Raw genomic sequence first — 19,040 nt, forward strand, 5'->3', positions numbered from 1 at the left:
AAGCACGGCAGATAGTGAATGGAAAAATATTCTTGACCTCGAAAATCTTATGAATTCTAAGGTATATACATATAGCAGTGAATCTGTTCGGCGAAGTTTGGGGATTCACTACCATATGTGTATACCTAGAATTCATAAGATTCTTGAGGTCAACGATAATTATTTACCGTGCTAGAACCTGTAGACCTTATAGGGAAAGAATTCATGCCGAATAAACTTTAGAAGAATGCTTTTGAATAACCACAAAGTAAAACTTTGTATCCCAACCGCTAAGATTTTTGAAGTAATGACTACAAAGAAATGTCTCCAGAATTTTCATTTAGAATCACTTAAGAAGCTTGGCAAATCTTTTCTCAGATATGCTATTAGTATACAATCGTTTAAGACTTATGAAAATTATCATGAGGGTCTTCTCAACATCAAGAAAAATAAAATCATTTTTAATGTTGCATTGTTCAAGCTTGGATATGCTCGTAAAATCCTGTGATTTATCCGTAATGAACCATTCTATCTCAAAGTGTGGACAATTCCTAGTGAAAATCCTCAAGTTTACAACTTGACAAAAATTTCTTGATTCCTTCAGTAGAAATGGGTTGTAGGTAAAGTATAGGAGATTAGAAACAAGATAGTAGTTGATGTGTTTGAGGCACTGGCAGGTGCCTACCTCAGCTCGGACAGGAAATGTAGCAGCTTTATTATTTATGAAATGGAACGGGATGGACATTGATTTTATTTATGCACCTATCTTAAGGCACTTCATCGTGAATGCCAAGAATCTACTGAATGTACGGTACTTAGAAATCACTACTACACTACAAGTTTCACGACCCTTTGCTGCTTGTTAAAAACGATAATTCACGGATCTTACGTTCTACATGACATTCCACGATGCTATTAGCACTTGAAATTTCTTGGAGATGTAATGCTAGATTATGTTGTTACAACATATATCTATTTCAAATATTCGAGGCTTGTTACAACACTAATTACTTATTTGTGGTCTACTTTTGTAAATAATGAATGATATACTCAATCTGCAGTTAAAGCTAGCCTGCATGAGCACATTCTTCATTCTTCGCCAGATCTTCAAAGGCAGATATGTTATACATTTGAGAATTTTGAGAAATTGGATATTGTGTCTACGTTTGGATGGGAGAGTGCAACTACTCACCCAATTGTGGTTGGGGATGTTGTAGGTCCTTTATTGGTGCGATCTTTGTTGATTCTAGCTTTAAAAAAGATACTAAATACATTTTTAAACATAAGGCCTCTTCTTGTGTGTGCATCTCCAAGCTTTGGGGAGATAAATACTACATAAAAGGTAAGAGATGACCCCAAATGCTCTTCATCTATATTTATTCTCCTCTTACAAATTAATTTTTATAAAAGATCTATCAGACTACGGAATGAATGATTTGATCAATGAAAATTCATTTTTTTCTTCAATTTCTAACGAAATTTACTAATTAATTAAATCCGATCGAACTAATCAAACCCCAAAAGAAATTATAAATATTTTTTAGGTTTAAGGAGACAAAATTTGTTTGCACTAAATCTTATTTATGGAAAATAAACTCCGACCACAAAATAAATATGATGAAACAAGAATATTTCATTAATTAATAATAGTTTGGGTACAATTATATCAATGTCTTTATTGTTCTAACTGATAATTTGCACCTTAAATGGATTTTATTTGATATCCATGTAAATAGGTTTCTATGGATCTTTTTTTTAAGTAATTGGTTTTCAAGAAGAGTCCACCTACATCTTGATATCTTTGGAAATATTTCATGAATTTATGAAATTTTCAAGATCCCTTCGTAAGGGATATATTACCCTTTATATAGTGTAAGCTAGGAATAGTTTTCAAGAAGGCCTGATTGAAATTTGAATCATCTAGTAGAGTCCCACACAAATTTGATGTCTATGAATGTCGAGTTTTTGGATCTAGAATCCACAAAGATCGCACATACAACGAACCAAATAACATCTCCAAACACATTTTGGAAGTAGTTTTTGTTGGGTATGTAGCCAGAAGAAGGGAAATAGAGGAATTTGAAAAGTTGAGAACTTTAAGAGTTGAGAATTTGAAAAGTTCTCTTATGCTTTAATGAAAAGGAATTTGTCCCTAATCGGTGGTGGAAAGAAAAATAGGAGAGTTTAATGACAATGGAAAAAGTCAAGCAAACATCAGAGAAAAAATGGAAGATGCAGATGACCAGTGTGCAATGACCTCGGAGTGAACTTAGTTGGAAATCCCAAGGAATTGTGTCTCGACTAAGGTGCCACTAGACATATTTGCTCTGCGAAAGAAGTCTTTGCAATGTACTTTCCTGCTGAGTACGATGTAGATTTGTTTATGGGAAACACAGTAACAACAACGATTGTAGGAACTGAGAAAGAAATGCTGAAAATGACATCCGGCAAGGTGTTGACTTTGAACAATGTTCTGCATGTCCCTACTATTAGGAAGAATTTAGTTTATTTTGCACTACTCGTTAAGAATGGGTTTAAGTGTGTCCTAGTTTGTTATAAAGCTGTAATAAGTAAGAATGAAATGTTCATAGGAAAGGGCTACCTCAATGAGGGTCATTTCCAATTGAATGTAATGGTTGCTGACAGTGTTAATAAAAATTTTGCTTCTGTTTACTTATTGGAGTTAAATGATTTATTGCATGCCCGTTTAGACATGTAAATTACAAAGCCTTTCGAAAATTGGTTAATCTAGAAGTATTGAATGATTTAAAATGTGATAAATCGAAATGCGAAATTTGTGTGGAAAGTAGGTTTGTTAAACATCCTTGTCAATCTGTTGAAAGAAATTCTAAAACTTTAGACTTAATTCACACATATATATGTGATATGAAGTCAACAACATCTCATGGTGGGAAAAAGTATTTTATAACTTTTATTGATGACTGCATTCTATTTTGTTATGTATATTGACTTAATAGTAAGGATGAAGCAATTGATGCATTTAAGTAATACAAAATGAAGTGGAGACCCAATTGAATTTAAAGATTAAAATTACTCAGAGTGATAGGGTTGGAGAATATGAATATCCTTTTGTAGAGATATATTTGAAATATGGTATTATTTATAAATCTACTGCACATATACACCATAGTCAAAAGGTTTGGCAGAATAGAAGAACTAAAGGAAATGATGAATGCCTTAATGATCTATTCTGGTTCGCCGCGAAACCTTGTGGGTGGAAGCCATCCTTAAAGGTAATAAAATACTCAATAGAGTACCCCATCGAAAAACAAAATCAATTCCATATGAGTTGTGAAAAGGAAGGAAACCCAACTTAAAATATATCAAAGTGTGGGGGTGTTTAGCCAAGGTAGAGGTTCCTTTACCAGAGAGGGTTAAAATTGAACCCAAAACAGTAGATTGTCTCTTTATTGGGTATGCTGGGAACTGTAAAGCCTATCGGTTTTTAGTTCACAAATCTGATTATCTAGAGTTCCATATTATTACGATAATTAAATCAGATAATATAGAGTTTTTTGAAAACATTTATCTGTATATAATAGAAAATGAGTCAACCAGTGAAAGACCTAAATGACCAAGAGAAGAATCAATGGAAAATATTCTACCTTGTGAGGAACCTAGGCGTAGTACTCACCAACAAAAATCTCATTATTTCGGACCACATTTTGTAGCACTATTGCTTGAAAATGAGTCTCAAATATTTAAAGCAGTTATGTCTTCGTCTGAGTCAACTTATTGGAAAGAAGCAGTTAATAGTGAGATCGAATCAATTTTAAGCAATCACAGTTGGGAATTGGTTGATCTTCCTCCAGGAAATAAACCTTTAGGATCAAAGTGGATCTTTAAACAGAAATGAAACGTGATGGGACGATTGACAAATATAAGGCTAGACTGATAGTCAAAGGATACAAACAAAAGGAAGGTCTGGACTACTTTGAAACATTCTCTCCAGTAACAAGGATAACATCAATTAGGATTTTAATTGCACTAGCAGCTGTGTATGATCTTAAAATCGACCAAATGGATGTAAAGACAACCTTTTTAAATGGAGAGTTGGAGGAAGAAATTTACAATGAACAACCTAAAGGATTTATAGTTCCTGGTAAAGAAAAGAAAGTGTCCAGACTTGTAAAATCACATTATGGACTCAAGCAAGCACCAAAACAATGACATGGTAAATTTGACCAAACAATGTTGGCAAATGGATTCAAGATTAACGAATGTGATAAATGTGTTTACATTAAAATTTAATGAATCATGAAGTCATGTTTGTTTTTATTGTGTATGACATGTTAATAATGAGTAAAGACATTGACGATATAAATGATACTAAGCGCATCCTGTCCAGCAAGTTTGATATGAAGGACTTAGGAGTTATTGATTTGAAATTAGAGGTTAGGATTATCAAAACTCCCCATGGACTATCATATCTCAATCCCAATATACTAAAAAAGTATTGGATAAGTTCAAGTACTTGAATTTCAATGTTGTCAAAACTACAATTGATTTAAGCTGTACATTTTAAAAGAATAAAGGACTCTCAATTGGAATATGCTAGGGTGTTGTTTGATGTATATTATGAATTGTATTGTTGGGTATATAGCAAGAATTGATGGGAAATAGAGGGAAAGAGAGGAATTTAAAATGTTGAGAACTTGAAAACTTGGGAATTTGAAAGGTCCTATTATGCTTTAATGAGAAGGAATTTGTCCCTCATCGGTGGTGAAAAGAAAAATAGGAGAGTTTAAATACAAAAACACTCCTGTTCATTGTTAAAAGGGTCAGAACTAGGGCCCCCCCTCGCTCAGTCGTCGTCGTCGTCGCTCGTCTCAGCTTAGGCTTCTGCTTTGGCTTTGACAAATGATCGAGATATTATTCTTTGGACAAAGTTTATTTTAATTAATTAATTAAATGGACAAAAATGTTTTCAACTAATTAGTTGATAACAAAATTTTAAAATTAGTCGAAATGATTCAACTTTTTAGTTGACTAACCCGACCTGACTCAGATTCGCGTACGACCCGTTTTATTTGAACTTTCCTATTTTATTTAAATTTTCCGCCATGACTGTTCTAAATGGTTGCAACTTTCATGAACATTCATTACATTTGAAAGGTTGCAAACTTTCATTAATGGTCGTGCGAATTCTGAAAGGGTTGCAACCTTTCGAAAACTATTTTTCTTGAATATAAATACCACTCATTCTTAAGAATATTTCCTTACGAATTTTATGATCTTCTTCTTCTTCTTCTGCACATATTTTTCTTTCTGTATTTTCCTATTATGGATTGGTTCATTGACAATAGAGCTTTTGGTATCTACCCTCTCTTGATTAAGATCATTTTACCCTAGGAGGTTATATTCCAAATCAAACCTCGTATACTAGAGGGAATAATTTCATTAAGGGGACACTGTGAGTTCAGTGGACATGATCTTTTTCCAATTTAAAACTTTTTTAAGATTTTGGTACATTTTTTTACAAATTTTACTTTTTGTGAATTAAATTTTTGTTCATCTCTCTTATTGGTTCTATAAATTTTCAGTTATTTCATATTTCTGAACAATTTATTAGAATCAGTAATTTCTGATTTTATAACACAGATTAACAACTTTTCAGCCTCCCATACGAACGTAGAACAAGATCCGATTTTCAATAATCCTCAACTGTACAGTCTTTACAAATTTGGCGAGGCATGAAGAAGAAGGTGCTTGTGCATGCCAGCCTTTTTCTGTGGATTGAGCATATCATTGATTGTTAATAGAAGCATACATCAATTCAATAATAGTCATGGAGTCAGTTTGAATAATTGAAATGGATATATGTTGTAACAACATAATCTAGCATTGTATCTCCAAGAATTTCTAGTGTTGATATCATCGTGGAATCTCAGGTATCTTGTATGATCCTTGAGTTAGATCTTAAACAAGCAGTGAAGGATCATGCAACTTGTAATGTAGCAGTGATTCAAAGTACCAGACATATTAACTTGTTTCTTAGCAGTCACATGGAAGCCGCTTCTTCCCCACACAAGTTGAGGTAGGAATCTATTAGTTCCTCAACCACATCAACCACTTCTTACGATTTCTAATCATTTGTCTTAGCCTACTATACATTTTTATTGAAGGCAATAGGAACTCTAAACCAAAGTAGTGTTATCATCAGTAATGATTCACATTTTAAGATTGAATGGTTCATTATAGATGAATTTTGATATTATACGAGCACATCCAAACTTGCACACGTAACATTGGAAATGATTTTATTTTTTATTAATTTTTAGAAAACCCTAGTAATGACTTTCATAAGTCTTAAATAACTGTATACTAACATCACATTTGAGAATAGAGTCTCCATGTAACCCAAGTTATTCCAAATGAAACTTCTAGAGGTATTTTTTTGTTGTCATTACTTCCAAAACCTCAGCAATTGCCATACAAAGTTTTTATTTGCCGTTCAAGTTTATTCGGCATTACTGCTTCCCATATAAAATCTCAAGGTTGTAGCACGACAGTTAGGTGTTAGGAGAGATTCCAAACCTTGAGAATATTATAAATTCTAAGGTATACATGTATGGCAGTGAATCTGTTATATTCCATCCGAGCAAATTCACTCTCATACGTGTATACCTTAGATTCATAAGATTCTCTAGGTCAAGAATCTTTCTCCAATTAGTATCTGTCTGCTAGAAACGTTTGGACTTTATAGGGCAAACTAAATTTTTTTATCCCAACTGCTAAGGTTTTGAAAGTGTTAAAAACAAACAAATGCATACAGAAGTTTCCTTTGGAAACACTTAGGTAATTTGGAGATTCTTTTCTCAAATATGCTATCAGTATATTGTTGTTTAAGACTTATGAAAATCGTGATGAGGTTCTTTCAGTATTAAGAAAAAATAATAATTTTTAGTGTTGCATTGTTCAATCTTGGATGTTCTCGTAAAATTCTGAGATTTTTCCGTAATGAGCCATTAAATCTTAAAATGGTGTTCATTCCTAAGGATAATTCTCAAGTTCAAAACTTTTTCAAAGAGTTTACCGTCGGTAGAAATGGATAATCGGGTAAAGTAGGAGATTATAAATAAGATAGTAGCTAATGTGGTGAGGCACTAATAGGTACCTACCTCAACTCAGGCGCGGAAGTACCAACTTTATCGTTTATTGAAATGGATCTGGATGGATATTGATTTTTTTGATGCACCTATGCTAAGCAATTTCCTGGTGAATGTTTAGAAGCTAGTCAATATACGGTACTTGGAAATCATTGCTACTTTACAAGTTTTGTGACTCTTTGTTGTTTGTTAAAGTACTAACTCACGGATCTTACATGCTACCTGAGATACCAAGATGCTATTAGCAATTGGAATTTCTTGGAGATGTAGTGCTATATTATGTTTTTACAACACATCTTTATTTCAAATATTAGAGACTGATTCCAAGAATAATTACTTATTTTGCTGTCTACTATTGTAAATAATGAATGTTATGCTCAATCTGCAGTTAAGGCAAGCCTGCATGAGCACATTTGTCATACCTCGCTAGATCTACAAAATCTATGTTGTACTTAAGGATTTTGAGAAATTAGATCTTGTGTCCACGTTTAGATGGAGAGTGGAACTACTTTCCCAAAGATGCTTGAAGATGATTTTGAGTCCCTTGCTAGAGAGAGATCTTTGCTAAACCGGCTTCGACAAAGATACCATATTTCTAAGCATAAGACCTCTTATGGAATAGTTGATTAGACCTCAACCAATAAAACTCAATCCAGCAAAACTATTAAGTGAACTATGCATCCAAAAAAAATTCATGGGACAAAAACATGACATTTGAGACATCAAATTTTTGTGGAACTCTACAAGATGAATCCTATTTCATTTAGGGTTTTTGGAGACTACTTACCCTAAACACTATCTCACACTTATATAACACTTATATAAAGTGCATTTATTTCTTTGAATATGCATATCTAAAATTTCATATATTCACGAAGTGCTCAAGATATGGGCGCACTCTTCCTAACAACCAAATACTTTAACATGATCGGTAAAATCTTTTCAAAAAGATCAAATAAATCCTAAGAAGTTCCACATCATCCTAGTATGGGTGACACTACTAGCCTTTGAATCGTGGAGTAATTTTATTAGAGGGGAATCAAGGGATAAACATATATGTACTCACAATTTTTATGAATAAACTCATTTTTTTTATTTATTCAGTGATTGCAATAATATTTTTCTATTTGAAAAAAAATTGTGCAAATAACTTGCATGCCTAGTGTGACCAGATTTACTCGGCATCTCCTCTCTTGCAAATAAAATGCAAATATCAAGCCACAAACTTCAAAAATTGAAACTTAATTCTATGGGTACTTCAAGTATCATCTTTGAGTTTATAAGGTTTACACTCTAACAAGCCTTAATGATACAACACGACAATGTTGATCTTGTTTTTGCCACTCTTTACCTGACTACACTTGGTTTCCCTATCTCGGTCGAATGATGCTGATCCTTCAGCTTACACGCCCTCATTGAGTGCTTTTTTCTCGACTCTAATACCTGCAATCATATTTAGCGCATCAATGAGCCGACACTCGAAGAAACTGCTGGTCTCCTTCATCTCGAACTCAGCATGTTGGTGTCCCTCCCAAGTCCTTGCGGATGTTTTCGTTTTCTAAGGTTGATGTCCCTTAGAGTATTGAACTCTTCATCAACCTCATCCAAATGCCGGCCTAATATCTCTACGGTCTACCTCTCCATTTGAACCCTTGTGACCCATTCCTCTCTGATTATGGCGTCAATAGAATCACCACCATACTCATCACCATTTGCTTGAATGGTCAAATGTGGGTGACATGTTAGTGCCTTTCTTGGTGTAGGGTCGAACAACATTTCCTTACTACTCTTGTGGTGCTTATTTGCCTTGCAAATCTTACTTCCACCATCCATCCTGATTGTAGTGGTTCTAGAAACGTTTTCTTCTCCTTCATGGGTCATTCCCTTACTGCAAACCTTTGATATGATACCACATTGTAGGAGAATTAAAGTCTAACTAATGTTTCATGCAACACTTGACAACTTACTCATAATATTTCACGGTCTTGTAAGCTCAAGTAGGACTTTTGAATCTAAGACCGCTAAGAGAATGCAAGAAAGACATACGGAAACTTCAAAAGCTTTCAAAAAAGGCTTTGTATTACTTTGTCGAATGTGTTAAACTTGGTTGGAACATTTTTCCAATTAGATGCCTTTTATTTATATTACCTCCCAAAGGCCTAAGTGTAAATATTATGTTCAAAAAGAATTGGCTTTACTTGAAAAACGTGAAGTTTTTTGACCAATAGTCCGAACACCTGAAGGTGTCAATCTAGGGGGCATAAATGGGTTTTTTGTGCGAAAATGCAATGAAAGTGGTAAAGTCGTAAGCTATAAAGCATGACTTGTGCAACAAATATTTTTACAAAGGTTTGACATTTATTATAAGGAGAAGTATTCTCTTGTGGTAGATGCAATTACCTTTAGGCCCGTCACTTGGTTCATACCTTCTTGGATTAGGCTTCCAATTGAACGACATGGCCTTGCCGTATTTGATAAATATGTCAGTTCATTAAGAGCTTGAAATGCATCTAATGGACGTTGTCACATCTTATTTATATTTCTCACTATATGACAATATTTTTATGAAACTCCAGAAGCACTCAAACTGTCTGAAGCATATAAAAATTCAAAAGAAAGTTGTTTAATAAAGCTTCAGAAATTCTTATATGGATTAAAATAGTCAGGACGAATATAGTATAATCGTCTTAGCAAATTTTTGCTAAAAGAAGGGTAAAATAATGACCCTGTTTGTCCTTGTATTTTTACACGAAAGTCTAATCTATATTTGTAATAATATATGTTTATGTTGATGTATTGAACATTATTGGAACTCCTAAAGAGAGTTCAAAAGTCGTTGAGTGTTTGAAGAAAGATTTTTAAATGAAAGATCTTGGTAAGACAAAATTTTGTGTTGGCCTTCACATTGAACATTTGACAAATTGAATATTAATCCATCAATCTACATATATTGAAAAGGTTTTGAAAAGATTTTACATGGATTAATGAGACACATTTAGTACTCCGATAGTTATGAGATCTCTTTATATAAATATAGATCCATTCTGACCTCAAGAAAGTGATGAAGAGGTTCTTGGTGATGAAACACAATATGTCAGTGTTATTAGGGCACTAATGTATCTTATCAACAAGCCGAACATGATATTTTATTCGCAGTAAGTTTATTAGCAAGATTCAGCTCATGTCCAACAAGAAGACATTGGAAAGGTATTAAGCATATATTCAAATATCTTCAAGGAACAATTGATATGGGATTGCTGTATTCTAATGCATCCAAGTCAGAGTTGATCAATTATGCATATGAGGGTATTTGTCTTATCCGCATAAATCCTAATCTCGAACGGGCTATTTATTCACCTATGGAGGTACAACTGTGTCGTTGTGTTCGATGAAACAAACAATAGTTTCTCCCCTTCAAATCACGCAGAGAAAATAGTCATTCATGAAGCCAGTCGAGAGTGTTTATGGTCTAGATCAATGACTCAACACATTTTGAAGTTATGCAATATTCTTGTGCAAACAAAGTCTCCAATTATATTGTATGAAGATAATGATGCTTGCATAGAAAAATTAAAGGGAGGATATATCACAGGAGATCAAACAAAACATATTTAACCTAAGTTCTTTTTCACACATGATCTTCAACAAAATGGTGAGATAAATGTTCAACTGATACGTTCGAGTGATAATCTTGCAGATTTATTCACTAACTTATTGCCAACGTCAACATTTGAGAAGCTAAGATATAAGATTGGGATGCGTCATCTCCAAGATATCAAATAAGTCTTTCATCAGGGACGCAAATACGCGTTGTATTCTTTTTCCCTTAGCCATGATTTTTCACATAAGGTTTCCCAGGTAAGATTTTTAATGAGGCAGCACTCAAAGCGGATTACAAGATGTGTGTACTCTTTTTCCTTTTCTAGGGTTTTTCCGAAAGGGTTTTTCCTACTAAGGTTTTAACGAGACCAATTATCTATGAACTTCCAAGGGGGAGTGTTAGAAATTCACTTAATTGTGTGAATGTTTATTTAACCTAGCCTAACGTAATGTGTACATTTCATTATATTAATTAAATATTATAGTAATGTATTATCAAATATTGTAAAAGGATGATTTAAATATCCAATAAAAGGATGATCTTTACCCTTAGAAAATATACAACAAAATTGATAAAAGAATATTGTCTACTCTATATTTCTCATTAGTATTTGACTTGCATTTCTTGTTTAGTATTACTGTATTTTGATCTCATTTTATAACAGTTTTATATTATAATATAGCCACAAGAATTAGTTTTATTTTTATTCTTTACGCTAAGGAATGAAAGAAAAATTAAATAAGAATAAGAAATTCAAATAATGATAATCAAAGACGTCAAAAAACAATTTATGTATGTAAAAGATTAAAATATACCTTGAACTTTGCTATCAGGATCATATATACCACTACATGAACTTTTTAAAAAAGGCATAATACATAAACATGGCCCTTAATTTGATGTCAGTTGGCAACTATGACCTTTACCTTTGGGTGTGCACAAGTAGACACTTAAACTTATATAAAATTGAACAAATATACACATTCATCCTAACATTGCACCCGACATTGCAATTCTGTGTCCTATGTGGTATCCTATGTGTATTATATAACGTAGGACATATGTGTTTACTTGTTTTATTTCATACATGTTTTAGTGTATACCTTGTAGTTGGAGGGCATGGTTGTCTGCTGAATAAGTTAAGTGTCATATTTATGTATTATGTCTTTTAAAAAATAATGTCGAAAATATAATCAAGGCATAATACATAAATATGCCCGTTAAATTGGCTTCAAATCACATTAATACCCTTCAACTTTAGGTGTGCACAAGTAAACACTTAAACTTGTATAAAGTTGAAGTAATAGACACACATGTCCTACATGTCATTTTTTGTCTTAAGTGTGTTGTGCCACAAAGGACTCATGTGTCTACTTGTTCAAGTTTATGTGTCTACTTGTGCATAGATAGAATTTCGATAGTAAACTAAATTGACTTTAAATATTTTAAGTATTTTTTTTAATTTATTGTATTTTTACGTATTTCTAAAATAATCTATATTGCTTCTCTTGTCTGACATATAGAATTAAATAGTCAATCCAATATTTCTAATTATTGAGATTTACAATATTTTCTACGTAATTTTCAAATTAAATATTAGGAGTACATATTACTTCTTTGATTATTATAATTTATACTACTTTTTATGTAAAACTTTTATAATGTATGTTACTTTACTTATCATAATGTATGTAGCACGAATAAAATCAAGAGTCATTCAAATGTTTTTAATTATTGATATTTTCAATATTTTCTACGTAGTTTTAAAATTATATAATACGATGTTACTTCTTTTATCACATTTTATTTGACATAGATATATTAATTTTATGAATTAATCAAATTTTTAAATATTTTTTTACAAGTACTTTAAGTTGGTGATTTTCATGATTTATAGTATATATTTTAAATATTTAAGAAATTTTAAAAACAACACAAACAAATTAAAATGAAAAAATCATCAAAAAAGGAAAAATAGTACAGCTGACAGCCTGGTTATTGTCACTTATTTATATACTAGATTTATGCCGCCCGTGCATACAAATTGCTTACTGAAAATCTTGATAAATTTCAATTATTATTAGGTATTTGAGGTCAATTATTTGTATGACAAAGTAGTGATAAATGCAAATTTATAATTACAAACTAACTTTAAAAGTGCCCCCCATATAGAAGAACATCAATAGACCTTTCTTGTTTCTCTAATGTTTAACTAAAATAAGAAACTTAAGCTTTTTGATCAATAAGAAAAAATCAAACAAACAATATAGATTGCTGTCAAAATACAACTCCAACTTGATTTTAACTGTTGCGTCTCATTCAAACTGCACAATATGAATAAGAATTAATGATGACCTAGTTAAGCTACCATTGAAACTTTGTTTCGAATCTTGAATAAATAATAGCATAAAGAATATTTATTATTCAAATTGATGGGTTTGAAACATATATTATCATTTAAGAAACTATCATATATGCCTATTCACAAAATTTCAATTCATAATAATTTGCAACGTTTCAACTTAATTGATGTCCTATAGATGATCTCCGAAAAAACCATCATAATTTATCGCGACATGTAGTAGTATAACATAAAGCAAGACTGGTGGATCAATTGAATTAGAACTCTAGCTCAACCAAGTTCCTTTCCTAGTTTTGAAATATCAAAATTCAAGATATGCATTTCAGTAAGTTTTGTTACAATATCAGAAATGAAGATAATAAGAATCATAACATTCATTCGATAGAGATAAACTTGCTTCAGGATACCACTGGTCTCTATTGTGCAACCTTATATTGCTAGAAAATTTTCTTTAAAAAAACAAACAAATATAAAATCTAATTAAAAGAACAAAATATAAAAATTAAAAAAAAATGACGATATATATTTAAATGTTAACCCTTTTCTTTGTTGGGTTCAACATTGTTCGGTCGATTCTTAGAACTATCAGAAATGGTTTTTCTCATTCACCAATACAAATTATCATTTGACATACAAAAAGTGCAAAGCGAAATTTGTGACACGAGAGTCAAAAGAAAATGCATAATAGTATGATTGATGACTCGTACATGAGAGAACCTCCTTAATGTTTGTGCTATAAATTAAAAGTGTATAAGCATACTCTAATGGTCCAATGTTTTATACTTCTAGGAGCTCACTTATAGATGCCCCGACTATATAGTTTCCAAAAATCTAAAGAAGTCTAATAAGTAGGGAATGAAATAACTGAACATTTCATTTGGTTGTGATGCAGAGGAGAAACATGTTCTAAGCACAGACCGGGGCATATTAAATGCAACATCACAAGGAGAAGTAAGACATTCCAACTCTAATCTTAAAATAAAAATGTATGTTCTATATATAAAGCTTATCCATTGACAAACAATATATGTTAACTATATTATCAATCAAAAAATACATTTGTTGACATCTAGCATGTCATCTTATTAAAAGCTACTTTCGAATAAGTCTTTTTTTCCTTCTTCCCCCTCCCCCTTCCATTCTTTCTTCTCTTTCATGGTCTTTCTCTCGAAATAGAAACACTTTGTTTTTCTTCTCTCTTTTTTTTTAACGCTGAAAGTTGCAGCGTGTTTGCCTAAGGGTTTTAGACCAATCCTTTTTTTTTGTTTAAAGCAAATCGCTTATGTAATTCATTTTTTCATAAACTAATGACATATATAACCTTATTTAATTATACGATATTACGATTTGGAGAATCCTATACACATCCAATAATATTTTCTTTGAAGAATTCGAGCAACATAGCTAAGTAACGTAAACTTTTGCCATGTTTGTGGAATATAATGTTCAAACTTTTTACAACTACAAATTCATTAAGTGACATAGACGGCAAGAAGTTTTTCAAGTATGTGAATAATGCAAAATAGGTTGAAAATGGATCTTATCAAAATCGGGAAATACATTGACAATGTTATAGTGAAATTCAGAATACATTTTATAGGTTACGTAGCAAAATACTTTATTATAGGAAAAATATTATTAACAAAGAATAAGTTTTCTTTTATGTGTTGTATTTTACATAAGCTTTGGATCCATGCGGTCCAATCCAAGTTGCTTTGTACATGAAGGATCTTGTACTATAATAGCGCCTCCACAACCCGAACGGTGATGCTATTCATGCAATACTAAGTAATAAGATATAAAGTTAAGGAAAATTTCAATTGATATTGAAGACATCATAATGTTGATCATACTGAGGTTTACACAATTAAGAAGAACGTGTAAGTTCTGATAAAGGTATATGTGTGATAAAAATGTGAATATAAACAACACTTATGCGTCAATTCCAAGAAAATTGGTCAATTTTTGTTGGAAACAATGCATTAATGCTTAGTCTTCCGAAATTGTCTCTTAGTTTTTCAAGAAGTCTCTTCAGAATTTCGTAGTATATGTATCTAGTAAATTGTAATACATGTATTTAGTTATTTGTGCAAGACGTTTTGTTTTCTATTTTGAGTAGTATAAATAGTGATGTAATTGATGATTGTAATCATCTCAAGTGGTCTTAAGTAGCCTATAACAAACTTAATCATTCTCTAGAGATATATTATTTTTCCATTCATATTTCCTACAAATTGGTATCAAAGAAGATTTTTGTTCTTAATCTGGAGTTAGGTGAAGAAAAAAAATATGCCATGCAAAAAAAATAAAGGGGTTGATTCTTCAATTGTTCTAACTCCATTTTTTGATGGAACTGATTTGGAATACTGGAAGATAAGAATGAGAACACATTTGAAAGCTGATGGTTTGTGGACTATTGTTGTAAATGGCTTTGAAGAGCCAGACAATGATTGTGATCTTACAGCATCTGAGATGAAAAATCTTGAGCCTAAGTATTTTCAAGATGCAAAAGCCTTAAGAAAAATCCAAATGGGAGTCTCAAGAGCATATTTTGCAAAAATTGCTACTTATGAGACTACAAAGGGAGCTTGGGATTTTCCGGAAACTGAGGTGTATGGTGACAAAAATTTATGACTATTGCACAAAAGTCATGAATATTGTTAATGAAATGAGAAAATATAGTGATAGAATTTCTGACCAACAAGTTGTGGAAAATATTCTAATTAGTGTCACAGAAAAGTATGATTACAACTTTGCTATCACCGAGGAGACGAAAGATCTTTCTATGCTTTCCTTCAAAGAGCTACTTGGATCATTTCGTGAACACAAAAAGCGAAGATTTTTTCGTGAAGATCAACCCAAAGAGACGACTTTCCATTCTAAAACAAACCAAAAAATAAGCAGGATCATGATGGTTCTTCCAAAAAGGTTGAAGAAAAGTTGAGGAAAACTCTATTCTTTTTTGTTAAGTTCACAAAAATACTAATCACAATGCAGAATAATATTGGCACAAAGGCAACCCCAATGTAACTTTTGTAAAAAGTTTGGCCACGTTGAAAGGGATTGCAGAAGAAATTGTAGCAAGCAATTTTTTGTGAAAAATAGGAGGAAGAAAGGGAAGAAAACTTTTTCTTTTCTTCTAAATTTGATGCTTCAACCAAAAATAATGATTGGTATGTCAATAGTGGTCGTAGTAATCGCAGGATTGGAAATGAAAATACACTACTAAAGTGAAGATGTGGAATGAAGTCTATTTGATGCGAAAGGTAAATGTACTATTTCGATCAACATGAAAGGAAGCGGTAAGCAAATTCATCATGTTCTTTATGTTCTTGACTTGGAAGAAAATTTTCTTAGTGTTGGTAAACTCATGGAAAATGGTTATTATCTTGTCTTTAGAGATAATTATTGAAGGATTTATGATAAAATTGAGACAAAGGAAGTCATTGTTGAAGTGAGGATGATAAAAAGAAACTTTCCTTTGCAATCTCATTACAATGCATTAAAAATAAAATTGTAGATGATTCATGGCTTTGACAAAAAATATTTTATCACTTGAATTTTCATGGTTTAAAGCTTCTCAAGCAAAAGGACATGGTGCGAGGCCTTCTTGAGATGCATACTGAGGTGGATACATGTGAAAGTTGTATAATGGGGAAGCAACACAAGAAGTCTTTTCCAAAAGGGTGTCTTGGAGAGGAAGTGTACTTATGGAACTAATTCATACCGACATTTGTGGACCAATAAAAACTCCATCTCTTGGAAGTCAAAGGTATTTTGTAATCTTTATTGATGATTTGTCAAGAATGACTTGGGTTTATTTTGAAAGAAAAGTCTTGAAAGAAATTTAAAGCCCTTGCTGAGGAGAACAAAGGTTGCAGCATCAAAACCATTTGCAGTGATCAAGGACGTGAGTACACAAGTCGAGAATTAGAAGAATATTGCAAAAATGAATTCATTCAAAAACAACTTACAACAGGGTATACTTCTCAACGAAACAATGTATCTTAAAGAATAAATAGGACAATTGTTTAAATTGCCACAACTATGATGAATGAGCAAGGGCTGGCAAAATATTTTTTGGCAGAAGCAGTGCATATAGTTGTTCACATCCTTAACAGGTGTCGATCAAATGCACTAAAGGACAAGACACCAGTTGAAACTTGGTGTGGAATTAAACATTCTGTAAGTTATTTTAAAATTTTTGGGTGTATTTATTATGCTCAAGTACCTGCTGCGAAAAGAAAAAAATTGGATGAAAAAAGTCAAAAATATATAGTTCTTGGTTATAGTGATGTGACAAAAGGATATAGGATTCTCAATGTCAAAACTAACAAACTTGTTGTTATTGGAGATGTCATTTTTCATGAAAAAAACAACATGGAATCGGGGGGATAAATAGATAAAGAACACTGCTATCATATCTTTAAATCAAGAAGAGGATTAGAAAGATGAAGATGTCTCTCAAGGGGGAGAAATCCCAGATTCAAAAGATGAAGAACCGCCTCCAAGAGGAGAAACATTATTGAGTGACATATATCAAAGATGTAATTTTGCCGGTGTTGAGCTAGAAAATTATGAAAAAACAATAAGGCATGATATTTAAAAGAAAGCTATGGAAGAAGAAATTCAAATGATTGGAAAAAAATACATGGGAGCTTGTGGTTATACTTAGATAAAGAGAAGTTGTCAGTCTATAATGGATTTACAAAATAAAACTCAATAAGGAAGGAGATATTCTAAAGCACTAAACAAGGTTGGCTTCTAGAGGCTTCACGCAAAAACTAGGTTTTGATTTTTATGTAACTTTCTCTCCAGTTGATCATCTTGAGACAATTAGAACTGTAATTACTGTTGATGCATAAAAGAAATGGAAGATATTTCAACTTGATATTAAATCAGCATTTCTAATTGGAAAACTTGATGAAGAGATTTATGTTGCTCAAGAGTATTTGTTCAAGGGGGAGAAAAAAAGGTGTACATGGTAAAAAAATCTCCTTACGGGCTGAACCAAACTCCAAGAGTCTGGTACAATGAAATTGATACATACTTTATGAAAAATAATTTTTTGAAAAGTAAAAGTGAAGTCACTTTGTATGTGAAGAAAGAATATGGTAGCATTATCATTGTTTGTCTCTATGTGGATGACTTTTTCTTTACAGGAAATTATGTAAAGATGATGCAAAATTTCAAATAATATATGATGCACGCTTATGAAATGAGTAAATCTTGTTAGATGACATGATGACATAAAGAGTGCTGCTAGTTATGCTTTCTTATTTGGATCAATTATTTGTTCTTTGTTATCAAAAAAGTAGAGAGTTATTGCTCAATGAACTGCCAAAGAAGAATATGTTTCAGCATCCAAGGCTACAATTCAAGTTATTTGGCTTAAGAGAATATTTTAAGAGATTGGTGAAAAACAAAAAAAAGGATTGTTCTCTATTGTGATAACAAATCAACAACTGCAATTGCCAAGAATCCAGTCATTCATGAAAGATCAAAGCATATTTCCATCAAGTATCATTTTATCCGAGAAGGACAAGATAAAGGCGAAATTCAGTTGCATTACTGTCAGACAGGAGAATAACTTGCTGACATCTTCACCAAAGCACTTCCTAGAGAAAAATTTTGCTATCTTCGAGAAAGCATTGGAGTTATTAATAAAATGCATTAAGCTGGAGTGTTGGAATAAATGCATCAATGTTTAGTCTACCGACATTGTCTCTAAGTTTTTCAAGAAGTCTCTTTAGAATTTCTTGTACATGTATCTAGTAAATTGTGATACATGTATTTAGTTATTTGTGCAAAACTTTTTGTTTTCTATTTTAAGTAGTATAAATAGTGATGTAGTTGATGATTGTAATAATGTCAAGTAGCCTATAATAAACTTGAGCATTCTCCAAAGATATTATTTTTCCATCCATATTTCCTACAATTTTCTACTGGCATATAAAATATCCGACTA

General features: G+C 32.1%; 1 pseudogene; it reads left to right on the top strand.

The window, feature by feature from the left end:
- The first annotated feature begins 226 nt into the window (after nt 1-226).
- On the top strand, nt 227-15,706 carry LOC109119474 (endoribonuclease Dicer homolog 2-like; annotated as a pseudogene).
- Nucleotides 15,707-19,040: the final 3,334 nt, after the last annotated feature.

The sequence above is a fragment of the Solanum lycopersicum genome, chromosome 1, assembly GCF_036512215.1.
Source record: "Solanum lycopersicum chromosome 1, SLM_r2.1".
Classification (NCBI taxonomy): Eukaryota; Viridiplantae; Streptophyta; class Magnoliopsida; order Solanales; family Solanaceae; genus Solanum; species Solanum lycopersicum.